The sequence below is a fragment of the Grus americana genome, chromosome 7 (genome assembly GCF_028858705.1).
Source record: "Grus americana isolate bGruAme1 chromosome 7, bGruAme1.mat, whole genome shotgun sequence".
NCBI classification, from domain to species: domain Eukaryota; kingdom Metazoa; phylum Chordata; class Aves; order Gruiformes; family Gruidae; genus Grus; species Grus americana.
Window position 1 is genome coordinate 11,468,089 of NC_072858.1, and position 27,785 is coordinate 11,495,873.

Sequence of the window (27,785 nt, forward strand, 5' to 3'; positions counted from 1 at the left end):
CTTTGTTAGCAATTGTACCTAAAAAAAGGGGGTTTGGGGGGATGTCCCTGTTTTAATATGCTAGTTTAACATTTCGTTTTCTGGTAAGGAACAAAAATCTTTTGCCTATACAAAAAGATCAAAAATTGAAAAGTCATTAAAATTATCATCTGAAACATATAAAGAAAATTCAGAGCAATACAAAGGGTCACGACCAGAGACTTCAACCTCTCCACAGTTAAAGCTGTTAGGAGGCAGGCAGCATGCAGGCAAGCCGCAGGCAGCCGTGGTTTTCTAACACACAGAAACCGGAGCCAAGCTCGCACTGCAGCAGGCCTTCAAAATATACTCCCTGTTCAGAGTGACAAAAGGCTAACAGTTAAACATACTGCATCTCTCATTTTTATCTCTTTACTGAGGATTTTAATTACTGCCCGAGACTGCAAAATGTATTTAAAATAGCTGGACATGGTTTAGCCTCTATTTCCAAATAGAGTAATTCTCTAATACCTCAAATAACTACAACCAGCACTTCTAACAAGAAAAAGCTCGCGATGAGAACTTCTCCAGACAATACACAATAAAAGCCAAAGCTGGGGAAGGCGCATTGAAGAAAATGCCTCAACTGGAACAGCCTCACCCTTCCAGAGTCTGAGACACCCTTAAGACACCGGCGCCTCCCCCGTCCACTCACCGGGGCTGGGATTCCCAACAGCAGAAGGCTCCCTAGAACGACTTCCTGGCTGTCCTTTAAGTACACCGTGATGAAACTCATCCTATTTCTAGTATTTTATAACTAATACTTGCCATTGCAACTTATCGAAAATTATTTTTAACTTATATGCATGCAATACAAATGAGAATACATATTTGATGCTGTATGCTTTCGGTCAGCAGGACTAAAATTTTGCCATCTCATACATTAATGACTGAGTTTTGACACAAAACTCAACTGCGCATAGTTGCCCTGAACTCCTTAATCCTACCAACACGTATACAAATGAAATAATCAACTTCACATAAGCAGCTCTACAGAACTTTTCTATTACAGATCATTCAAGCTGATGGGGTTACTCAAAGTTAAGCATGTATGTAAACTTTCAGAGGACATGAACGTAATTACATGTACTACAGAGGAAGCTGAATATGTTTCAAAAGGTTATTCATATTTTTCAAGCCCTTTTGGTTAAAGGACAAGAGTCACCATCAATTCTAAACTACTGTCAAACAAGCATTCATTGTATCTCAAAAGGAGAGCTTCTTTTAGAGATATTTTTAGCAAAAGGAAATTCAGTGAAATTAGCCAGTTCTGCCAACTATTTCCATTTTCCAATGCTGTTCAAACTGTCTTCCTGTCAATAATAATTGACATAAAAACATTTAACTATTATGTGCTGAAGAACTTGGAAAACTGAGTAAGACTTTCACTTGACACAGCATATGAAGGAAAATAAAACTTTTAGAGAGGTTAAGGAAACTAATCTCTTCCCAGTTCCAAATATTTTTTTTTAAAGTAAAATATTTGTAAAAAGCTATGAATAACCAGCATCAGAGTTTTGATTCATTCCTCCTGATGTCTGGTGAACATAATCCAGATATATTTATTTTTTATCTGTCAACCATAACTGATGAAACTTCAGAAACACAAACAACTTCAACCTAAACTGTATCACCTTCCTAGCTGCCTGAAAAAGAATAACACATTGATCGTGTATATTTTACTGATGTTTTTTCATATGTGCGAGTAACTGAAAAGAGATTTCAGTTACTCTGAACAACAGAGCCTAAAACATTTATGCAACAAATGTTTTATAAAAAACATGGTAACTCAGAAGTGCGATTCTAGGAATAACACTACACTAATCACCTGCAACTTGGTACTATAAATACTGATGCTTTCTGGTCCTTATCTAATACAATATGAGGCTTGAGATAAAGGATTTCACCCACCTGCTATTCAAAGGCAGCTGTAAAACACTTAACTGTCTCCTATCCACTACTGAAGAGCAATTCTACCGCTCCAGAAGAAAATCCACTGCCAGTATTACTTCACAGCTTCGTAATGACCTCCCCGCAATTACATCTTTTAATTTTGATTTTATATGAACAAGCTTTCAAGTCATTTGCATGCAGCTCCCTAATCAAATGCCGCATCAGGCAACGGGCACCAGGGCTGCACTGGTGCCAGGGTGACCAAACCCCAGGTGCCGGAGGAAGCCAGCCAGCAGGAATGGCCAAAGCTCACCTCACTGATGCAACAAGGTCCCACCGCAAGTCTCGCTGCTCCTGCCCCAGGGCGGTGGGACTGCTCCAGAAGAGGCCACCCCTGCGTGAGTTACTCTCAGCAGTCCCTCAGTTCTCAGAGGATGCGCTACGTGTCTTGTGACTTGCAAGTATATCAAAGTTTCCTGTATGTTCACAGAGATGGCTTGAAGAAGAAATCATTAATTGAAATAAAATACTCTCCTGCTGCTGAAATATTTCTCTCTCAAGTGAGGAGGCTAACCAGCCGCAGTCTTTTCTGCCAAAGGAACATCATCGTGGCACATCATCTTACAAAATGGTCGCTTTACAGCTCCCCTTAAACACTTACTGGTTCCTGTTCTGTGTTTCAGTAGACAAAACAGACACTTTAAATCATAAACATTTCTAATATTCTGAGCGTGTCCTAAGGCCTCATTTTCACTAAAGCATTTCACACATTACATTCAAATGAATTTTACTTCCGCAACGTAGCAAGAAATCCACAGGCCTACATTTGAAAGTAAAATTCCTTACTATGTGTATAACTTTATATCATGGAATAGGAATGATTTTTCTCTTCATTCTGGGTAACCCAAAAGACACATATCATGGCTTGGGCTTTTCAACCCAAATAACAGAAAAGGATCATTCCAAATATTAAACACATCAAAGAAATAAGGAATCAGCTCATACTTGACACTCCAGAGTAAGCAGACAATGATTCCACTTCATAATAAAAAATAAAATGTTTTGAGATCACAATTCTGATTAGTCAGACCTAAGTGGCTTTTAACAACAAGGCAGAGTTGAAATGCTATCTAGTAATTGCAGCAACACCTGTTCACAAACAAACAGAAAAAATCTACCTTCTTAAAAGCATTTACCTTTTACTTAGAATAGCATGGGATATACCAAAAACATTTCATATCCCGCTACACCACAAACATGAACACATCAACGAGCAATGGATGAAATTTAAAGTTTAGTCCAAGCAGCTACAACAACTTTCCATTCTCAATACCACATATGAAGAAAAAAAAAAAATATGGTCACTACTTTCATTTCAAAACCTAAATAGCTTAAGCCGACAAGTCACTTGCAAACAAAGCGCATTCTCTCCTACAATTTACTAGCTTCAAACATCTGACCTACAGAGTTTTCATCTGCGTAAGTGCATTTCAGCTTCTGCCACCGCAGCCACCACAGACCAGCTGGGAGCAAACTGCTGAATCAGTCACCAGGCAGTTGCACGGCTCCTCTGAACACAAAACCTCATTCAGAGGTATGGAGACAGCACGGGAATATTCAGAGGTATGGAGACAGCCATCGCACTGCCATAGATCAAAAACTTCGCCTAATCTATCTCGACAAAAGTAGTGCTCCTATGCCAGCTAGACACTTTCTCTTCTTTGGGAAGAAAACTTTCAGAGTACAGGATGGTCAATGGCAGCAGCGTAATACTGTCATGGTTCTTCGTGCCAGCTGCGATGAGTGGCTTGTTCAACAGAGAAGGCTGACCATTAAATTCATCTTGGTCCTGTAAGTGAATGGCCAGCAGATTGTAGTTTACAGACTACCAATGTAGCCTGATTTCACTGTATCTGGATGCAACCCCACTTTCCTCCCTAATCCCGTCTCACACTGAGGGAGCAGCTTGTTGCCTTCCTGCACGCACAGCCCGAGCCTGGGTCAGCGAGGGGCCCTGGACCCTGAGAGCCCCCTAAGCCCTTTCGGATATATCTTCATCTGCCAAAGGACTGCAGCCAAGACCCTTCCCTCCCTGCTTGCTGTTTCCACGGCTGCAGAACAGCTGAGCATAACCCAATCTTGCATTCTAGCAAATCCTGGAGGTCAAGGAAATAAGTGAACAAACATCAGACCAAGGGGGCAACGACTAGACCATTTCTGAAGGCTTGCTTATGCTTTGCTTGTGATTTCTTAAATCTGCAGACACATCTGTAACTGTAGGCACCTAATTACAAACCTACGTGCAATTAAAGCTGAAGTTACTATAAATAAGAATCAGTTTCAAGAAGTGTTTGGAGGTTGATCGCTCTGTACTTGCAGTAGCAGATATCTCTCCCAGGACATCCCATCCCAGCTTCCGACACAGCCGTGCCCTTCCACGGCAAACACACAGGCACACGGACGTTACTGCCTGTTTCGAGGCTTTCAAATCCATCTTTTCATTCACTGGCCACCAGATTTGCTGTTCTCTGGAAGTACTTCATCGCACTAAATGCCAGGTCACATTCCAAAGTCCAGATCTATCATGACAAAAAGGCTCCACGCTAGCAGACAGAAAGTCACCTACGCCTTTAGTTCCTGGGGGTAGAAATAATCTTTTGTGCCCTGCCTTTGAACTCATCTAGCAAGGACAAAAATATACATACTGTGATTCATTCCATGCACTCCAACATTCTTCATAAAAGTAATTTGCTCTTTTTCTCCTCTACAGGAAAAAAACCCCTTTTTTTGGCCCAGTTCTAAAATACCATTTCATGTTTTTGTAGAAATAGACTCCAAGAGCAAGTACAAAGAATTCTACTAACTCCATGTGGCAGCTTATTTTAATATGTAAAAAGGTACTTTCTGCATGTGTGGTCCCCCAGCATGTACCTTTTGGGCTGCATGTCTCTGTTTCCATGGTAACTTGTCATATCAGCAGGCTGTGTAATCCTGCGTAATACATGAAATTTGAAAATCTTAACTTGCTAGATGAAACAAATTTCCCGGTCTTAGTACAGGTCCTAATAACTAGATGTGCCTAAAAAAAAGGTTATTCTAAATGGATATATTAGTTTAGGAAAATCCAGTTATCTCATTTTTGTGACTATACAAATTTTGCATCTATAGTGGCATACAACCTTCCACAAGTGCTCCAATCTACCCAATACCTTCCTCCTGTAGGAAAAACTTACTTTCCACTATAAAAACCTTCACTATTACCACCACACAGCACCCAGGCAGTACCATTCAGATCCCTCAACAATTCCTATAAACCAAGGAAGCAGCCTGCCACACACAGCTTTGTTACAAATTTGATAGAAAGTGACATTGGTCCCACCAAAGGTGATGATGCAAACTATAAGCCAGCATCAAATATTTTTCTTTTATTCATCATTTCCTCTGAGCAATAAAAACAACATATCAAAACAAAACCAACTAAACAGGAGACAAAACAAGAATGATGGGCAGGAGAGAAAGTAAACACACAAGACAACAATAGAGTAATATAGATAATAATTAGTAGATAATATATTATCAACAACTTAGGTTATGTTTATCCTACAGAAACTGGGACAAACCACATGCTGCATCCCATCTCAGGTAAATAAAACATTGCCCTATTACTTCTAGGGTAGCATCCTACACTAGCTTCTATCAGCAACACAATTATCTAGCAACAAAGCAAAAATACTGTTTATTGTAGCATTTCTCTTTGTTTCTTTGTCTCTGAATTTGAAGCAGTAAGTTTGCCTGTCTTCTTCAACATGCTTTTATTTAATAATTATGACCATTTTGCAAAGTTCAGTGCTGGATGACTCTCAGTCCCTTGAATTTTCTGACCATAATTAGTGACTGTGTAAGTCACAAGATCTCCTTGCTAAGAAAAAAGCCTGTCTGAAGATCAACTTAAAATGTGCTTTTAATGCAATTCTGAACATGAAAAGGAGCGATGGCTCTTTACCTTCTATGTTCTAGCAAACAAAGCCACAATAACTACATATGGCAGCTCATCACTGCACAATACCTGGCCCTGGTTCAATTTTTTTTCTAGCTAAGATTTGCAGTTCTCGATCTTCAGCTAAGATGAGAAAAGCTTGGATATATTTGTTTTATTGAACACTTAGTTGAAATATAACTAATGTATAGAAAAGGACATACGCGATAACATTTACTTTCCAACTAACATACATGAGTTTGGAAGATACGCAAGTGTCCGGTGAAGTCCAAAAAATACATATTTAGCCACAAGTTTCCAACTATAAATCTCCTCACTCTTAGACATCATTAACATATTTTGCATTTAACCTGCTCTCAGAAAATAAATATCACCTTGAACAGATCAGCATTCTTTACAGAGAAAAGATAACAACCATAATCAGAATCAAATTTGTTCCAATTTAAGTGTACGTTTCCACTTCATTACAACTAAATTAAATTAAAAAAAATTATTTGAAAACTGCATAATGATCAGCTGGAGTGGTTTTCTTTGGGATGGCATACTTTTCCAAAATTTTACATTACATGTTTAAAAATTACAGAAACCAAAACAAATGTAGAATACTCTGAATGAAAAATAAAGATCTACACATCTTCCCCCACTACTGCTTAACCAACGTTTTTCTAGGGGTGTGTTTGGTTGGTTTTGTAATCTGACCCTTTCAGATAAATGCATTTTACCTGATGAAAGCAACTGATTCAGGCCAAGTTAGAATATAGATAGACTACAAAGAAACCACTACGTTTCAGATAACTGGATGCAAGTTACAATACTCTCATGTCTTTTTTTCCAGCAAACATGATGCGACAGACCACTTCTGCCTTCCAAGTACTCTTATTCAGATGCAAAAGCTACAAACTGCCAAAGAGAAATGGTACTTTTCCTGTAGCATGTGTCCACTCCAGCCAGATTCTCCTTATTAACCACTACTTGTATTTCCAAGGTTAACTGTATTCTGCCTACCCAGATTTTCCCTGCAGTTTCGACTGCATTTTGCATTATTCCCTCCATGTCCTTACCCTCCTGTGCTGCAGAGGGTTAAACCTGTGCTGCACATGGTTAAACAGCTTCCATGTTTCACCAGCCAGACCACCGTCCTGCACCACTGCTTGAAACGATGCTCAACCACAGCCGGAAAAGCCAAAGTAACTCAGAAATACCTTGGAGAACTTTGTAAATTAATGGCACCATAGAAATGGAGGCTCATTATACACCCTGATAAGGTGATGAAGAATAAAATTGCTCCCAAGCCTTTTTCAAAGCTTTCAACTCTTTTCCCCCAAGAGCAAAACTGAATTAATCATAATGACATAGAGCAGTGAAATATTATTTAAGCAAATAGATGCATACTATAGGTGATCCAGTTAGCACTGTATACAGCTATACACAGCCAATGCCCTGTGGAAAAAGGCTTCTTCAATCATGTTGAACTTTATTAGCCCTCACTCCTCAAAGGTGATGTTTACCAGCAGCTGTCTGCCAGCCCTTGGGGGTTTTTGGGGTTGTTTTGGGGTTGGGGAGAGGAGCCTTGAGGGGACATGAGAATAGAGGGAAAAGGTAAGATAATTTATTTGGTTCGGCTGAGGGCTGGTAAAAGCACGTTGCTTTGTTCATGTCAAAGGTAATCTTAACACTGATTTCATAACAAATATGGCATTTTTGGTTTAGACTACGGACTTGAAATCTATTCAGATGTCATCTGATGCCACAGTGAATTTCACCACATACTCACTCCTGGCCACTCTGAAACCTCGAATAAGAAAACTGTGAGGAATTCCTCTGGCAGCAAGGAGCTGAGTATTTCATAAACCCTGAGCCTGTTTCACCTCCGACTCCTACACACCAACTTCTTTCAATATAAGGCATTCCCACAGAGCAAGTCACAGGCACAGTGGCTGAACGGGACTTTCCTATCCGGCTGCGACACCCTCCCACCGTCCTCACCACCTTCCGTGGGGTCACAGCAGCCATGCAGAGGAGAAAAGCTCCTGCCTGGAGCACAGGCAAGCTGAGCGATACGGGGAAGGCAGAAATGGGCAGGAGCTGGAACAAGAACGGGGATGGGAGGCTGGCAAACATGGATGGTGGGCAAGAAACAGCCAGTAAGAAACTCCATGTAAGAAAGTATCACAGATATAAAAATACTGAGACATTAATCAGTCAACAAACACCACTCGTGCTCCTACACACTACATGAAGAAGGCAAAGTATGTAGCAACTGAAGATTTATTAAACACATTCTGACAAGCATGGTCACTAAAGCGCTAGAAGCCATCTCATTCACACCTAATTTTGACTGCTTTATATTGCAAAATTAAATTTTCATAACTTCTTAGAGTATTATTTGTTTTTTATGTTTTTTTCCCCAATCAACATTTAATGCATTAGCATTAAAAAAAAAAAAAAAGTGACAATCCCAGAGATTTCTTTTCCCAAGAGAGAAGATAAAACTGAAGCGTGGAAGACAAAGCAAGCTCTGTTCGCCTTCCTACGAAGGACCACCTAAAGCCCAGACCTACCACAAATACTCCTCATGCTCATTCCTGCTGTCGAGGAGCCTTAACCACACATCATCTTAAGTTCCAGCCTGACACCCAAGACTCCAAATGGCACTGAATACTATTCTGCTTGTAACTAGAAGCCTGATTAAAAGATTATTTCACATATACTAACAATTCTGGAAAATGCATGATAAATTGGGTATCTTCACAGGAACAAGATGTTTTCCTTGAAAATAAAAAAAAAAAAAAGAAAAAAAAAAAGAAAAAAAAAAGGAAAACCACTGTTATCCCTTCCAAGCAGATTCTTCAAAATCTGTTCAGATGAGGCATCCTTTTTTTTTCCTTCTAAAAAAACAAAAGGTCTTCAATGACATTTTTACTAGAAATAGTGCAAAACATGATTTCTGCTTGCCAAAAACCAACTGGATGACATACTCTTTAGCACACTCGAAAGGCTTGTGTATTGCAAAAGTGGAAAGTAGCAGCAATGTTAATCACAAAAAAAATTATGGAAAAAAATTTAGACACAAACTGAATTAAACATCACTGTACAAATATCAGGCAATAATAAGCTTTTTACCTCATCCCTTTCTAATAAATAAGATAATGGGAATCTGAAAAAAATTATGAAAAAGGAGGCTAGCTTAAAGCTACATCAAAGTTCCTACCACCACCCTAGCAAAACTTAAAAAAATTGTACTGTATGCCTATTTATGATGAATTACATTCTTGTACCTTATTGCCCTTCATTTGAGACAAAAAACAGACATCATCTACAAATGTCTGAGCAAGGAATCATTCGATCTGTTTGTGAACGTTTAAAAGAACAGACCAGAGGACTGCACTAGACGGTGTGAGCTGAGAACAGGCGATTCACAGCATTCAGACTGCCCATATCAGCTCCTCTGACTTACACAGAGCCTTTTTCAAAACAAGCGTAATCCAAAAAGTATTAGACATATGCAGAAAGCTATCAAAAAAGGTATACAGACTCACGAACCAACTAGAAGCACTGAACAAATTTTAGTATGACAATATGCTCCAGAACAATATGTTCAAAGTCAAGGTACTATATTTATACACGAACACTATGAGGATACAAGGAGAATATCTGAGGAAGTGAGAAAAGAGCTCCTGAACAGAAAAGAAGAAACTGAAACACTGGAGAGGTACCTGAGCCTCCAGAAATAAATAAATAAAAATTAGTTTAACAAGGAAGTTAACTAATATTAACAAATTTTTAACAAGGAACATATTTGTTCCTTTTATAATCAATCATTCCCAAAATAGTGGAGGGAAAAAGAAAAAAAACCCACTTCCAAGGAAAACAGAAAAGACCGGAAAGGGAGCATGAGCACAGGTACAGGTAGAAGACAGAAGACAACCACTACCATCTATTTCAAGTGAGGGCAGGAGCACTGGGTACAGACTGCAAGGAACTACAAGTATGACAACGTATAGGAATAATGACCAGAGAGCAGAAGACGACAGACAGGTAGGACAACAGAACTAGAAAAGACATGGGGAGCAGGACCTAAATTGGTCTGTCCCCTGCAACGGGCCATGGCCAACACCACCACCTCTGCATACACTCCCTTTGCAGCAAGGCACAACATGCCAGTGCTGTATTCCTCCATCCTGTTCCAAGCCTTGCTCCATCCCTCCCTTTGCTGCAAGGCAAGAAACAGACAAATTACATCAAGTCTTTTATTCCTACACGAGGCTGAAGGATTAGAATGTGTCTGATGAAACCTTCTCCTCCCTACAAGCCTCCAGCTCCTGTGATTCTTGGACATAAGGTTGTACAAATGGGGGCAGCTTCTCTCCCCCGCAATTCCTCCTTCCTCCCCTTCTTCTATTCTCTGACAATAATTCTTCAAACAGAAGGTGGAGAAGAAACTGCAATCTGAAGAGCTGAATATCACTTGTCTGTATCACACAAATTCCTACTAAACCAAAAGCTTCTCTAATTCTTACATGGACAGTAACTTAACTGGTCTGACGATTGTCAGTATTGGCTTAGTATTAAAGTATAATTAAATGCTAGAGACATGCATTTTAAATTTCTTTTTTTAAAAAATGAAGATACACATGACAACACTTTATGTTAAATCAGCATGCTATGGGGATCAAATTCAGACATGATGCAAACAAGGAAATTTTAATTTTAAATTATTCTTGCTTGCTAAGGCTAAACTTGACCTGTGGTTGTGAGGACTACCAGTTGGAAGTGTGACTGAGAGAGAGGGTTTAATCACGGCCTCTGCTGTTTGACACACTGTGCGCTGTCCTCTAACTCCTAAATTCCTCATGTCAAATCTGTGCAGATGATACTATTTCACTGCTCCCTTCTCTCACAACCAACCTCTATCTTATTTTACAGAGCAAACAACTTTACCACTAAATCCAGGCCAGATGATCCTTGCCATAGTCGGGCTCATTACTGCAGGCTGCATTCGGCATACTCGATCTTAGGCAGTACCATCTCTTCCCTACTTCTAGCATTTATTAATAAAACTATCATTTTAATTCAAGAGCTCTTCATCTCTCCCCAGAAGAATGTGATATTTTCAAGGGATGCTTTTGTGTGTCCACCTCCTCTCTCATATTTACAGTAATACCATAATTCTGCAGAAATCTGCTAGAAAATTGCCTATCCCCTCCATCCTTTGGCCATGGTACTAGTATGTCCAGCAAGCTGGATGAGGCTACAAAGCGGGATCTAAGAAAAAGTTCAGTGCTTGAAGTATTTGTTGCCCAAAGAGCCCTTCCACCCCTCCTTCAGAAAAAGGAAGCAAATCATTGCCCTGCAAGGCAATTCTGGCCTGCAGCCTGCTACCAAGCTATGCTGCCCTACCTGCCCCAATATAACATTAATGCCTGCATATATAATATATGAAGCTGCTAATAGTGATACAAAAGCTTGAACATTAAATATAAACAAAAAAATCTATAGAATGCAACAGATCTTACCAGCATTCATCAATTAGTAGGTGAATTTTTTCCATGTGAATGAGAACAAGACAAAGAAATGCAAGATATCCATAAAAATAACTTCAGCAGAAATGAAACCGAAAAACTATCAGTTTTAAAACAACTAAGCTTCAAAGGCTTGGGGTTTTGTTTAAAAACAAGCCTCACAGAGTTCACGTGACCATAAATCAGGCTTCGGCTGTCTGCACATGGCACCACAAATGCAGTATTTCCAATGTCTGGGAGGGACCAGAAAAAGCCAGAAGGAAATAGCTGTTTCTCTCTCCACACTACATTCGATCAGCAAAACGAAAACCTAGCATCTATGAAAAAGAAAAGCATCAGTTAATTAGAGTTTGATCTGAATTTGGAATTCAGTTATCAACTATCAGCAACCAATTTAAATTCTACCACAAATCCAGTATACTGTAAAATTGGAACTGTTACAGACCCCCAGGGCAAAGGAAGATTACTACAGGCTGCGCCTATTTGGGTTTCCCTCTGGGATCAGAAATAATTGTAAATAGTAATTGCATTTGATATTTGATATTTTTGGGATCTGTATTCATATATCAATAAACAGTTCCCAAACACAGGCACAGAACTAGGGAACAACTCTCAAAAAACCCCAAACCACCACCAAACAAACAGTAACTCAATCAGCAATGAAATTACATTATTTTTCAACAAAATCATTATTTAGTGTAGTGTGATAATGTAAAATTTTACTATTTCAGCTGACACAGTGCTTTTCTTTTATCTTTTACAAGAAGATTCAAAAACTTGCATATGACCTTACACTCAAAAAACAAGCATGAAGCCAACAGAGGACACCTGAATCTTTCCACTAAAGAAACTATGGTAGGAAGACCAGCTGTTCACTGTAGGTATCTCAAGAAAAACATTAAAGTTTGAGACTACTGCAAGAAAATACGATCATGGTTGGTTAAGTGGTTTTTCTGAGCCGTTAAAAATCTGTGCTTTCACTTAAATTTAACTATTAAGAACCTAGTTCTCCTAAGAAGACATTTTAGTTGCTAACATCAACACTTCAACAAGAACAGCTGTACACCAACATCAATCCAGCATCTCCTGGATTCTCCTTTTAAATAGTTTTTCAAGCACTGAATCAACAGAATACTGCTTAGCTTAAGGAATACATCAAGCCCAAGGAAAATAATGTCCCTAAACACAAGGGGGGAAAAAAAATAAATCAGGTATTTCTAGAGAACAAGACCATAACAATAAGCTCACTTAAGTCGCGAAGTCTTATTTAAAATAAATAAAAAATGAGAAAGATAAAAAAGCAAATCTAAATTGAGCTGAAAAAAATACCATCTGTTCCAGTTAAAATTTCTTCCTCACCTATATTATTATCAGGAGTTCTCAATTTGTTATTTATTATTTCAAATATCAGAAGACTTGCATAAAAGCCACGTTACCCACTACATGCCATCAGAAGTACCAAAATAAAGCTGGAAGTGATCCACAAGTGAATTCGGTGAACTTCAAAGAGTGCAACATAATCCTCCTTTTTCTTTTATATATATGTATATAATATCACTTATAATGGTACAATTACAACGGTGTCAGCATATCAGAACGCCTCATACTGAAAAGTGAACCTTACAGGCAAATGAAAAGCTTGACTTAAAAGAACCAAATTCCTTGCACTGGCTAATTAGTCTGCTCAGTGATCACAGGTTTAAGCTTTCATATCAGAAAAACTCGTTTCACTTTGTCACTGTTTTTCAAGCTGGGATACTTTATTTACATTAGGCTGCAAGCACCAGGCAGTGCTAAAAGCTGCATATTAATAATAATCAAAACCAAACAGTACTCTCAGATGTAAAGTGCCCATGGTCACATTAGATGAAGAAAAAGGACCATACGACCAGTGCCACCCATCTGATTGATAACACAACTCACAGTGCTCACTAGCTGGTAATTAAGAGTTTTGGCAGCAAGGAAAATCAGAATCCAAATGAATCCTAAATGTTGGAGTTCTGGAATTATGATATCTGTAATAGATATGTTAGAGCAGCCACCTGAAAAGTGGTCAAAAGCTGGGTGAAAAGTAACATATCCAGCATTAATTCTATTCCATTCTATTAATCAAGTTCTGCCCATTTACTTTTGATAGCTGAAAAGCAGCACGCGATTGTACTGGATGAATATATACACACATCTGCAGTACGTATGGAAGAGCCATCGAAGCACAACCTCACAGATGTAAACTTGTTACCTAGTTCCTTAATCTCTCATTTCGTTCATAAACCAAGTTATACAACACTGAATTTATATAAAAATAATTAAAATAGATAGCCAAGGCTGTTGCCCATCTCAGACTCCACTGCTTGAGAAAGTTCCTTAGAGAGGAAAGAAAACTTACTCTTGATAGGGAGACAAGGGTCTGAGCAGTCATTTTGCACTCCACGCTTAAAGAGAACCTGAAATTCAGTCCATGAGCTTTTACAGCCACACACACCCCATGCAGAACTCTTTCTGCAGCTCATCACCCTTTGCTCATCATCTCCAAACATGACAAGTCATGGCTTTGTCATTGGAAAAGTGCAAGAGAAAGGTTCAAACCATTACTAGATCCCTATTTAGAAAAAACATTAGATAACAATTAGCATTTTGAAAGTAGCACTCACATGCAAACCTTCCATGTTCCCTCTCTCTACTTTGATTCGAGAACTTTATATCTCCAGATAGATTCACAAACAGAACAACTCAATAGCAAACCAGTTATTTGGCAGTATAACTCGCATTACCCTGGGACAATGGAACACAGACAAGCAGTTGCAATGGGTAGCTTTCATTCTCTACATACCATTTTACTTTGTGTTAACTTGTTTCTGCGTCACAAACCAAGACATTTACTGCAAAGATTACAGAAACTTATTCTGGAGCATTTCCTTTTGTTGGAAGTCTGTGTGGTGTACTTCCACTGTTAATCAAGGGGCTTCATAGACAAAGGAGGTCTAAAAGTGACATTGTAGTAATACAAAACAATGCAAAAAATCAGTAGCTGCAGCTCTAGAGCATACTTTTAGATTACCATGGTATACAACTGATCAGTTTATCTTAAATATTTTTGAAAGACAGCCAATGAGCAGGCTCAAAGAATCAACGGTGTGCAAACTGTGAAAGTGTTCCTGCTAACATGAAGCAGGTTTAAGTAGTTTCAGTAGACACTGGAAGTCACAGGAGTGAAAGCTGTGACAAACACAGATTTCTCGTTCCAAGACTTTACATGTTGAGAATAACGCATAAACATTTGCCTGAAGAGAGTGAAGTTGTATGTCCATGGTTTATATACACCATTAGCTTTGAAACGAAGATGAGAGCAGCCTTCTTTTAGTATTAATAGAGAGCATCATTAAAGCAACAAGAAGTCACATACAGACTACAACCACTTCAGGATCCTTTCAGGCAACATGACTATTTGTTATCACACCGCACATTCAAAGATCTAACACGCTGCTTTGCGTGGCTTTCATTGCTGACAAAAAATTCACGGCAGTAACAGTTTCGCATCCATTTGCCTTGCTCTGCCTTTCGCTTGTCTGGAAGGAGTTTGGCATTGGGATCCACCTTCGCTCCTCACTCGTGGCGAGCTTGGCGTGGGTCACCCAGCCAGGCGGGCTCGCCAAGGCACGTGCTGGAACTGGGTCTCAGCTCCCACCGACTCACAGCAGGGAAGGCAGAGCAATCCCATTGCCATCGCTGCTGTTAAAAACCTTCCCTGTAATTTCTGTACTTTAGTTTCTCTACACTAATGCAACAGGGATAGTGCATATCATGTAAAAAGGTTAATTCAAAGCTATAACAGGCTACAAGGTCTTTTTGATACTGTAACAGCAAGTTTAGAAATTACTATGATTTTCTCAGGGCTTTTGAAGCACAACACGTCACCCAAAGCAAGCGTACATCAAGAGATGCAAGCAGCTGCTCCAGAAGAGAAAAACTAGTTCCTTATTCTCCTCTCTTTCTCTTTTATTTTTACACAACCTGATTTTGAGAAAAACATTTAGGTTTTCATTACCACAGGAGGGCAGGAGCATGTAATGCTAGTGCCGATTTCTTCTTAGAGAGAGCAGAACAAACAGTGGGAGCTGGAATGCAGAAAGAGCCAAGTCAGAGACCCGGAGAGTGATGAAAATTTAGTCGTACCAGCGGAGTTAACTGCTTGTTAATGAAGGCGTATGCATCCCATCTGCTGGCTACAGAAGAGCTGGAATGGTTTCAAAAACATTCCAAGACAGACATACCATCAAATATACGATGCGGACGTGTGATCCATACTCAAAAGTTTACCCCACTGATTTCAGCAGGACCAAGCACAGACAGACACACACGGGCACCGAGGTTGCAGGATACGAACCGCGTCCTTGTCACACATTAACTGTCGCTGCCCATTGAGAATAAAAATCTTTCCAGTGTTAATTTGTTTATTCATTAATTCTCATTTCGGGAGAAAGTTCTGGCTTGCACCCAACAGCTAATTGGTTCAATAAACAGCATCTCAGTTTAGAAGAAGAAAACATGATACTACAGTGAGAGCATGCAACTGAAACCTCGATATGTGTTTGGGTACGACTTAGGGCTTCTCAAAAGAGCTGGATTGCAAAGAGCCGGTTTTACAAGACAAGTCAGTATGCAGTTTAAATGCAAGAAATAACTACCAACATTTCTCCGAAGACTTCTTACGGGGAAGAGAGAAGAGAAATTACTACTGTAAAAACGTGCCTCATGATGACCTAACACACAGAAAATATATTTATGGATGAAGTCACGGGGTGGGGGGGAAATCCAGGTTGCTGTATTTATTATGTAAATTACAACTCATGGCTATAATGTTTAAACTTTTGTTTCCTTCCTAACTAGGCCTGCCACACACAATATGCTATCAAGAAAGCTGCCAAACAATTGTTTGAATATTCCAAAAAGCAAATATGTAGCCCATTATGAAAAATAAGTACGATAGCCTGAAATCTGCCGTCATCTGCACACTGTCCAGGAGTTCAAAAGAGACAGAGGGGCTTATCAGAACAAAATTTGCTGCACAAATACAAGTTCCCAGGTACCTTAATTCATGTTATTTGCCAACATAAATTTCCCTTTTCATGAAAAGAAATAATCTAAAAATCTTAAATTCAATATAACTCATATAACTGCCAGTATTATAAAATTGTCTTTAATAAGAAATGTTTTAGGCTTTACAAGTACTATACAATAGTCATTAGATTTTAAAATCTATTAGAAAAGTAATTGTCACAGATCTAGTATGCTAACCAGAACATTTGAACTGAGGCTTCATTTAACCCATCCATCCCTTCAATAAGAAAATTGTGCAAATCACTCCAAATTATGCATATTTTATAGGATTTTTCTTGGCTTTAAACCCTTTGATTGTACAATCATTTCTCTACAAGAAACATTTTAAAATAAGTCATGTACTCTAAGTGCTACATCAGAAGCAACAGCAAAATGGGTTTTCATTATAAGTCCTTCGTATTCTGCTATGATCAGCATTTTGCAGGACTACATAGATGGATTCTCTGGTAGCCCTTCACTTCCTTGTTTAGGAGGTCACTTTTTTTTGCACTATTTCTTTTTATAAAGATCTATTTTTGACTGCTGTGGACTTTTGTTTACATATTAAGCCACCTGATGCCTTCAGAAGCCATATAGTTTGCTAGTGAAGTCATTTTCTCTTTGCTACACATAGTGACACCATGTAACTAAATGCTTCTAAACAGGACTTGGCATTTACAGAAATCTGAAGACGACTCCTCTCTGTGCGGTTATCCCTTAGAATTAAAAAGAAATGCACAGTTCTGCTTTTCTGCAGTGCCTGCCTCAAGGAGGAGGGGGAAGGGGAATATAAAAGAGCACAAAAAACTCTACCATCACAACTTCAGAAATACAACAGATCATCTAATGTAGAGAATAAGGATTACTCAATTATTTCCTTGCCCTGGACAGCTGAGCGTTGATTTGGGTTGGGTTTTGGGGTTTGTTTTGGTTTGGTTTTTTTTTGTTGAGTTGGGGGGGGGAAGCACTAAGAGAGATTATAGGTGGTTTTTTTAATTATATTTCTTTTTTAATGAGGATGGAATAAACTCCAGTATTTTGCTGGATTAGGTATAACATGAAGGAAAAATAAGACTGAAGCTAAGAACCTAATCCCTTCCACAGCACAAAGCACTTTACTCAGCACCTGCAGTTGCACTGTATGTACAGCTTTAGCCAATTATCTACACATTTACTAGGACCTTCACTGCTGTGCTACACAAGCTTTAAGTTACAGTGACATACTGAATTGCTTTCTTTTGTTTAAAAAAAAAAAATCTATGCAATAGTTAAAACAGTAAAAAAGAGGGTTTTTTGCTTTAAGTATTGTGACACAACATGAGTATTTCCTCCCAGGACAACTATCAATAAATACGATTAATTCTGTGTATTACAAAACAGATTATAACCCAACTTTCAGCATCAAAAAAATACAACAGTGAGAAATCTTATTATACAGAAGACTGGATAGTTCACGTGCTACAATGACACAGGTTACCACTACTGTCAGTCACAGGAGAGAAGCCTCAGCCCAAAGAGAGAGCAAAATCCCCTACTTGCCAAGATTTAGATGACTGGGACACAGGCGAGAGAAAAGGAAAGGGAAAGAGAGAAGTCTGGCTCCCCACGATCATTGCTGCACCTCGGCTACAAATAAGTATCAGGCCCTGGTCTTTTTGGCTGCCAGTCAGGTATTTCTTCATAAAAGTAATAAATATGTTTATTTTTCTTCCCAGTCAACACAACATGCCAGACCAATGGATCGTTCTGACCATTCAGGCTGTCGTGAAACACCTCTTCGGTTTCTGATTTAATACTAATTCCTATTAAGATGGAAACACCGAAAACATAGGTCTAAATACAATAGCAAATCCTAAAGTGGTTTTGCCATATTCTTTGAGGTACTAAACCAACGTTATCTGTAATATCTAGTGGATAATTAAAATCCAAGTACACATGAAGTATAAATATACTACAGCTTAAGGTTCTCAGGTGTCAAGGTTTCAAGATTATTTTTATTCTTCACTTAACATTATTTAACCTTGTATTTTTATGCCCATCACTAGAAATACTTACTCTAAACTTCTAGTAGACACAAGTTTTTGACAGGATGGGTGTTAAAAATACTGTATTACAGTAATATGTATGTTGTTTGCAGCACTATGCAGAATACATATATAAGTGAATCTTCATCTAGAAGTTCTAAGTAAATTTATGGTTTCTTGCAATACTATCACTTACACTTTCAGAAAACTGTTTTCATAACTTTAGTTCCAAGAACAGGGTCCTTCATATCATTAACCTGAAAAACTACTGCTGTTTTAATATGTGCAAACAAGTGAAAGAGTGACAGGCTGCTAACATCAGATATATAAAACAAAAATGAACATTTGATTTAAACATACCTTTCTTGCTGCAGTTTTCACAAACTAAACCATGTAAGACAGAGTGAACCCTACCATTACCATTGATTAGCCAAAAAATATAAATAATAATTTAATATATTACCCTTCCCGAAATTTGACACAGTACCTAACAAGGCTGTAGCTACAAGAAATTAATTCAAACCTTTAAAAGATGGTATTCTATGATGATTTTAAAAAGTCTCTACACATCTACTAATCCCTGAGAGTTAAGTAAGTGATACTAATTGCTGTTCTGTTTAACAACTTTGTAAAGCAAACTTTTGACAGATAGGTGATGGCAATCTGCCACCAGTTCCCAAAAAGTGTCTGCTTTCAGTCACATCACTGTATTGACACTTTCAAAGGAAATTCGAGGTGCTTCTGGTAAAGCTAGTCAAAAGTCACCAAATGTTTCAGCACCAAAACAATGGTGGCACAATATTTCACACTCCTTATGCATAAAATATTCCCACAGACATCTATAGGATTTCTGGAAATAAATGCAAAACCAAGCCTCAAGCAAACATGTTTTGCAACCCCAAATATAGTGAGTTTAGAAATAGTTGGTGAAAAACTGCTTAAGCTTTAATTTTTTTTTTCCTCCAAGTGCCTGTATCAACCTGTGGGCTGAAAGGAGTGGGAGACTAGAACATGGATAAGTTAAAATTGCACCTCATCACAAACAGGCTTCACTATTTAATAAAGATGTGCTTCAGAACCCCACTCCAAAGCAATACCAACCACAAACAAGATCTGCGCTAGAGAAAGAACCTATTTTAAACCCCAGCAGTCAAAGCAGTGAGAGTGAACTGAAATGTGCTGTAATATTTATGCAGCCATTATAATGCAAATGCATAAGGTATTAGAAAGGCTATTTGCATTGCTGCACAGCCCCTTCAGTCTATGTACAATGCCAACAGAAAGAACAATTAGGATGCATGCATAACAAAAAGCCTCCGACCACAGGGTAGGCAGGTCCACTGAACCGGATACAATATCTATGGGATCGTGAGGGCTCCATTGGAAATACTGTCTGCTGGATCACTCCATACATCTTGCTCATACGTAGAATATGAAGCATTTTAAGGCACAGAAGCCCATAGAGGATTAGCACGGTGAAGGTAAGAGCAAGCTACAAACAATTTACCGTGAGGACCAGTCGCACGTTTCTCAAGATGAACAACCGGGCTGAGGCACAGCTCACCTCCCCGGGGCTGCTCCTCTCTGCAAAACCTCAACACCACTAACAGACAAGTAGCAAACTTTCAACTATGCTAAAAAAATGAAAAATAAAAATAAGGAAATAGCTGTATACTTTCCTGTGGCAAAAAATACTCTCCAGCATATTTTGTAACCAAAAGGAAGGCAGGTGTGCAAATTAACATCTAATGTACATCCACTCTGAGAATACAGACTACACTTTTGTGGCAAAACCAAAAAGCAAACAAATATGTTCAAGTCTTTCCTTTTTTTTTTTTTTTTTAACATGTCCACCTTTACAGTAAAACAACGCTAAAGGAAACAAGTACATAGGCATGCCAGATTGTTTTAAGGAGTTCTCTGACCACGCACCCTAGTATTTATCTACACCAATTCACAGCCTCTTAACATATTCTCACGCTAATCAGCATGTCTACAGTTAGAGGATAGGCTCTGTTCTCCTATGGATTTCTCTTGTAGAGCAATACAGATAAAGTACTACTTAAACTGCAACGATCTTAAACCAGTCTAAAATTAACTATGTGGTATAAAATTACTTTTTTTAAAAAGAAATTATAAACATTGCATAATTTCTGGTCAAAATACCACCATTACCTAGAGGTTAATGACAGAAAAAATCTTAGTAATTAAAATTCCCTTTTTATCCAGAGATCGTTGTTTTGCTGTACTGAAAATGCCTTTATTGAACTAAATTTGGTGTCGGAGAATGTCCAGATTTAATAGTATGTTATGTGCATTTCACAACACAGTCAAGCCCAAGCAATGCAGTAAAAAACAAGCAAATTCAGGTCAACGGCCAACACCGCAAACATTACCTGATTATTATACAACATGTTACATTTTATCCCGGTATGTTTTGTAACATAGCAAGACTACTGTATCAAACAGACTAGACTATGTCAGCCGGTACAATTTTAATGTAAACAAGGGTTCTTTTTATCTCTACAATCTAGTTACAACTGGCTGCTTAATCTTCACTACTTCACTATCTTCACCAGCCCTCTCTCACACACACAGACAGAAATATCTCCTTTGAGATGCAGTTGCATGCAGTATAAATAAATACAAGGTATTACAACGACAGACAGGAAAGCAAGCCACACTTCAATTAAAAGAGCACCCACAAAGAGGCCGCATGAAAAAAAATAAAGTAAAAAGCAACGAGCCTCAAACCATTTTGGGTGGGAAATGCCACTAGAGGAGCGGAGCGAGAGGGTACGGCGGGCTGGATGTGGGTACACATCACCTGCTGCGGGCCGGGAGCTACCCTGCACCCAGGCAAAGATCGCAGATTGTGATCCTTCTCCTTCATAACAAGCAGAAGATGCTTTTATAGGCTTAATTCAATTAACATGCACGAGCAGCATGCACACATGCAAGCACATACATCCACCTATTTCATGGGTGCTGTATACAGGTCGGCAGCAGCCAGCTCGTGCGGTGACAAGCCAGGACCACCAACACACACCCCGCTTCAGCAGAAACACTCTTTTCTAGAAAGCCACAGCCAAGTAACAATCAATCCCAGGGTTTCCTAAAAGGCAAACGCACAGCGATCTTCGGAGCGCCTAATTTCTCTACATAGGCTAAGCGTGCAGGAAGACAGCTGGAAAAAATACACGTTGTCTAAGGGAATCCCTTCAATCACACAAAATCCTGGAAGAGAATACACCCGTCAGTGCGATTTAAGTGTCAACATAACAAAGGAACGCCCCTCCCAGCACCTCCTGCCTTACAGATATGTCACGCTGGAAAGGAAAAACTAGACTGGGAACAGCAGCTATTCGCAATCAGCACTGCTCATCAACCCTAGCCTTGCCATCACCCCTAAGAAAAAATGTTGGGGATTGTTTAATATTTCTAGAAAGAGCAGAATAGAGGGATGTGGCAGAAGACAGCATCCTCTTTGAGGATTCCTTGGTATTCCTCAAAGGAAAGCTGTGGACACAGGGAGTGCTTTGTCTGGAATCATCTTTCTGTATTACAAGATTATATATAAAATTAGTTTTGCCTGATGTACAGAAATCCTGCTGGCTGACAAACATTAGCCTAAATTAAAAGGAATCCAGCTTCAAAGTACTAAAATAATCTCCCATTTTACTCATCCAGAGCAAAGAATAATTACATAGAAAACCAAAATAGTCAAACTCAAATCATTCAACAGGAATTAAGAGGATAAGAATGTTGCTAAAATTAAAATGTATGCATAACAGTGTAATAACAAATTTATAGGATACAGTAAATCTTTCCCAAAACCAGGCTAGGATTATATCAAGATCACCATACAACATATGCCTGAAATATGGCTGTAAATAACTGTGACTTAATTTGACCACCACCTCCTTTAAGCCCTTGATTTTATAAATAGAAGCATCCAATAATGACTAGTGATTTAAAACAACACAGTATAGAAGGTAAAAAGAAGAAACAATAAATAGGAAGTCAAACATGCAAACAAGAAACAGTGGAAAATCAGGACCCTGAAGGTAATTACTAAAACCATCTTAATTTCTATTTTGATAGTCAGAAAAATCCAGACCAAGTACTGCAGCAATGACAATACAGACAATTACAACTCCTTGATGATGAATATCCTGCCTTGAAAGTGTCTGCACACGTGCAGAACTGAATAAAACATATGCCTCCATAATCCCATCTCAAATACATGAGTTAAAAATTACTAGTACTATTTCAGTACTTTGCAATTGTTTTCTCACACATTGTGACTTTCTAGTCCATGTCCATACCTGCTCTTAAACAAGCCGGTAAGGTCAAGCAGCAACACAGTTTCACTGAACTTGAGTTGTGCTGAATTTCTGTGTAGCTCACGCCCAGTCGCAATTTTAGTCAACACACCTTAGGAGGTGTTGGGAGGTTACTACAGTTTTTTAACCGTTTCCTAGAGAAAGATACGTGCAACTCGCAGAAAACACTTTCTACCGCCACAAATACACGCGGGAAGCTGTCACACCGCTTTCTCTCCGACACCTCTCCGTTTTAAACACCGGGAAAACCACCGGGCTAGACAGGAAGGCGACGACTTTTGAAAGGAGATTCTGCCTCTCCTGCTCCATCAGAACTGGCACAATAAATACGTGGGGTGAAACAGGAAAAGAGCCTCACGCCTATACGAGAGGGAGGGTGGGGGACAGCACTCACACAGACCGGGGCAGATGTAATCATTACCCTGAACGCCGGTAATCATTACCCTGAGCTTCAGAGCCACTACACACACGCGAAGTGTCTTAAATTTCTCTTCGCCAGCTCTCGGTACCGGGAGCTGGAGGGAAGGAGGAGAGGTGAGGCTGTAAAACGGAGCTTCCTCCTTTCTTTCTTTTTTGTTGTTGTTGTTGTTGTGGCAGTGGCTGCTCGATGCCATCGCCCGGCAGCACGGAGGAGCGGGGCAACCCTGCCGCCGAGCCCAGCGGGGCGATCGGCCACCCCCGCCCCGCCGCTCGCAGCGGGCGGCCCCCGGCCCGGCCGGCCCCACCTGCCCCGGGCCCCGCGGCTGCCGGGCGGGGCTGCCCCCCGCCGGGGCACGCACACACACACACACACACACGCACGCACGCACGCACACACACACACACACACACACACACACACACTCACTCGCCGGGTGCCGGTGCGCGGAGCCCGGGCGGGCTGCCCCACCGCCTCCCGCCGCCGACCCCCCGCGCTGGGGCGGTACGGGGCGCGCCCCCCGCGCGGTTACCTGCCGCCCAGGCCCTCCCCGCCTTTGTGCCCGCGGCCTCCCGCCTCCCCCGCCATCGTTGCCGCCCCCGGCCGCCGCCAGGCCCACCCCGCCCGCTGTCAGCCGCCGCCTCAGCGCGCCCCGACGCCCCCGGCGGCGGCGAACCCCGCCGACGCCCCCCGGCCCGCCGCGGCCCCGAGCCCGGCCGCCCCGTACCGTGCGGCTCCGCCATCCTCCCGAGGCGCTGCTCGCCCCCCCCCCTCCCCGCCCGCCCCTGCCGGCCACCGTCTCTGCGCACCGAGCCGTCACGGGACTCCCCGCCCACAGACCTCCCGCGGCACCACGGGGGCGGGCGCGCTGAGGCGCGGGGCGACCGACCGCTTCCAGGTTACGGCGCCGCCGCCATCTTGGCGGCGGGCGGAAGTGGCCCGGTTGCCCCTGGCGACGGCGAGGCGGCGGCGGTGGCGGGGGGGGGACGGAGTGGGGTGGCTGTACGGGCTCTGCACCGGCGGTGCGGGATGCACGCCGGCCTCCCGCCGTCTGCATCGGCTTCCCGGGGCGGGAGCGGTAGCAAGGCGCGCCCAGGGCTCGCCGCTGTCTCTGCCGCTTGTCTTGGGGTCCCGTAAGCCCCGCGGGGCCTGGCCGCGGCCCGGGCCGCCCCGCCGCCGCCCCTCAGCGCCCACCGCTGCGGCTGTCGGGCAGCCTGAACAGGTAACCGGCCCTGCGCTGCCACACACCGGGGCACCCGTGGCCGCGCATCCCGGTGAAACCTTCCGTTGCGTCACCGCTGCGACACCGGGGAGAAACTTCTGTCAAGACTTCCTTGAGTGAGGAGGACGGCCCATCGCTCCGTGGATTACTGACTGCAGCTCATTACAGTGTTACAAGAAATAGGAACTATTTTCCCACCAGTCCAACTGTTTAACTGGAAAGTTTGCTCCCCGGGACAGACAGGGTCAGAAATTCTAGCATAATGAGTTCGTACGAAGTAGCTCTTCTCGCTGCTGTGCGTGCGTGGCACAGCTACCCCACTTTTGCTGTGGGTCACCTTTAGCTACTGAGACATTACGGAAGAGATGGACCAGGAGACTGTGATGTTTCCATGTTTCTTTCTTCTACAAAATCGGGACCACCCCCATTTGGCACCTACTATAACCTCGCACCGATGTGCTGACTACTCTTTCTGTAGGAGAGATCACAAGCTAAGCACGATCAAGCTGCCCTTGCAAGGAATAAGTGGGAGCCACAAGAAATGGCAGTAGCCATTCAGAAGGTGGCAACCGTACCTCTGCGTAGACAAATGCACGGAAGCGTGACAGAGCACCTGTGATCAGTCAGCATTTGATTTCGGATGGAATTTAAAAGCAAGTTCTTTCACAGCTTGTTATAACAGATTTTTTTGGTATTTTGCTGAGAAAGGTTTAGCTTCTTTTTAATGCTAAATTCTCAGGCGGTTGCAATCAGTTTCCCTTTCAAGCCTAGATGGATGCTGCACTGCAGTAGTAGCTCAACTTTCTAAAACACATTAAAGCTAGTGGGAGTCTACTATTTGATCTCAGTAGTTGCTGATCTGGACTGGTCGCACTGGCTCACATTCGAAAGGAACAGTAGCCACCTTAGCAGAGTCAAAACCATGAGTAAATTTGGGAGCCATTTCCTACATCAGTTAGATCTAAGTATCTGGTGTTTCCATAATTTTTTTTTTTTAACAACTTTTGACAATCATGGAGGCTAGTTTCAGTGAAACAAGACTATTCATATTGGATTATCTGGGTTCTGCTGGTTTCCTTTGTGTGATTCTGTGGCAAACCAGACAGTTCAATGTGGCTACGCACTTTTTTACTAATAAATGCTGGACAGCGTTAAAAGCAGAGTTGGCTTTTCAGCATAATGGCTCACAGGGCAGAAACCAGGTGAAATTTCCTAGTGACAATATTTCTTACAATGACTTGATGTTTATTTGTTGTTATTACTCAGTAAAACGTTCAGTTCGGACAGTGCACCGATCCCCTGCAAGACATGGAAATACATTTTGCCTTGAAAAGCTTGGAGTCTGAAAGAATTTTTTCTTATTTGAACACACACAGATGTCTACATATAACTACATCTTCTGTATTAAAGACCATAGCATGTATTCACCACACATAGGGAGGATCTGAACGTTTTGTTGACTGCATACTGTACCTTTACATTTCTCAGGCTCTTTGTGTGCAAAGTGCCACTGCCCAGTTGTTTTAGCATTGAAGAAGTATGTACAAAGGATACATGCCACATGTACTCTGGTCTGTTAGAGATTTTACTTCTGATACTACTCATTTTGCATTCAAAAATATGATTTGAAATCTAAAAAAAATGTTACTTTATACTAAAAAAAATGCTTTGCTCTTTTCATGATGGAACATAACATTGGAAAGCTGATAGAAACCAGAGCAGGACAATTGTCACTAGACAAGGAATCCGCCAAGAAATTTGCACTGATAACTCCACCCTTCTGCTGCAATTCCTTAAATATGTCCTATGAGATTAGAGTGATACTACAGTAATACTTGTGCCAACAATCACAACTAACAGACATTTTTGCAAAGGCAGAATTCATACAGACAAGATTTGGTTTTAATCTGCACAAATGTAGTTAATTGTATACCCTCCTACCAGAGGATGGAGAGCTCAGCTCCAACCTACTCTCAGCCTCCATCAGCACTGTTTGTCCCCAAGTCTTCATCGACACAGACCTAGCCCAGTAGAAGGTGGGTATGAGAGTCACAATCCTTAGGAGTATTAGTTCAGGGCCTCCACATCAGGAAGCTACACCGACAGGCCCATATTTTGAACCTTGTTGTACCTCTCCTTAAGATAGACCCACAGACAGTCAGAGGTTCATCAGTCTCCGTTGCCCCAGAAAACCCGTAGAACTGTGCGACGATCTTGAATTACTGCCATTCATGCTGAAATGAACAGGAAGGGAAATATAATTAATGACCATTTCATAACCTACATGTGTACAGGTTCTGAATTAAGGTTTCACTGGCAATTTCATTTGGACATTGCCTAACATTTAAACACTTGGCTTTGCAATCTTCATAATGTTCCTTTAACACCTGTAGCATCTCCTGTGTTCCTGAAAAGGGCAACTGTCAGTCCAGGACCACTGCACCTCCATGGGTCATCAGTGGTGCTGGTACCTTTGTATGCCCAACACACACCTCTGCCCCTTTTACTCAAAGAGAAACAGATAGCAACAGCAGACTGTTACCCTCCATCTAGACCAGCAGTAGAGGGGGGATGAGTGTTGGAATTTGGATTATTCAGTGGATTCATAAGACCATTCCTAAGGCTATTCAGTATTTACACAGTTGTTTCAAGCATGTTTCTACAAAGCAATGTGATTTATTAGGAGCTACCTCTTACACAATGAACTAAAATAAAGCAATTAATTAATTAGTTAAGCTTGCTTAAGCTGACCACAAGATCAATCCAGCAACTTCAGAATCATCTTTGACTGAATTCAGATACCTCTGATATAATAGCCCCACTTGCCTTTTCTTAATTTAGTGGCTGCCAGACTAATGAATTGGCCCTTTCTCTCTTGGTCATGTGGCCTTTTCACTACCTCCTCCCAACTGTAAAATTTTTGTCATCTAACTACAAGAAAGCTCACTCTCCTCCCTCAGGCAGGCAGCTGCCGCCGCCTCATCCAAGGACACTCAATTCTAGTCATTTCTGTACTGCAGGCTGGGGCAGACAGCACAAGAGGCAAATTCTTTGCTGGCTGAGCCAACATGAAGGCCAGCCTCAGGGAAGCTCTGTTCCACTTCCAGCTCTGGGAGTCAGGATGTTCCAGCGAGCACATCCCGCTGTGCCCCTTTCCACCCGCCTGCCCCCCTGCTCTGCCCTGCGTGGGGCTGCCTCCTGCAGCTCTCCCGTGGTACTCCTTTCCCTTCCCCTCTGCCTGTGCCTGA

General features: G+C 41.2%; 1 protein-coding gene across 5 annotated transcripts in view; it reads right to left on the reverse strand.

Annotated features, from left to right (window-relative positions):
* SHOC2 (SHOC2 leucine rich repeat scaffold protein) overlaps nt 1–27,785 on the reverse strand; it is an 82,378-nt gene that overhangs the window by 45,454 nt on the left and 9,139 nt on the right. Inside the window, exon 2 of one of the 5 annotated variants that reach the window (XM_054830984.1) lies at nt 26,509–26,771. The gene's annotated coding sequence lies outside the window, so the exon portion shown is untranslated. Of the gene's footprint in view, nt 1–2,224; nt 2,314–21,683; nt 21,704–24,042; nt 24,239–26,508; nt 26,772–27,785 lie in introns of those variants that run through there. The other 4 variants (XM_054830986.1, XM_054830985.1, XM_054830987.1 and 1 more) reach the window with 4 other exon arrangements.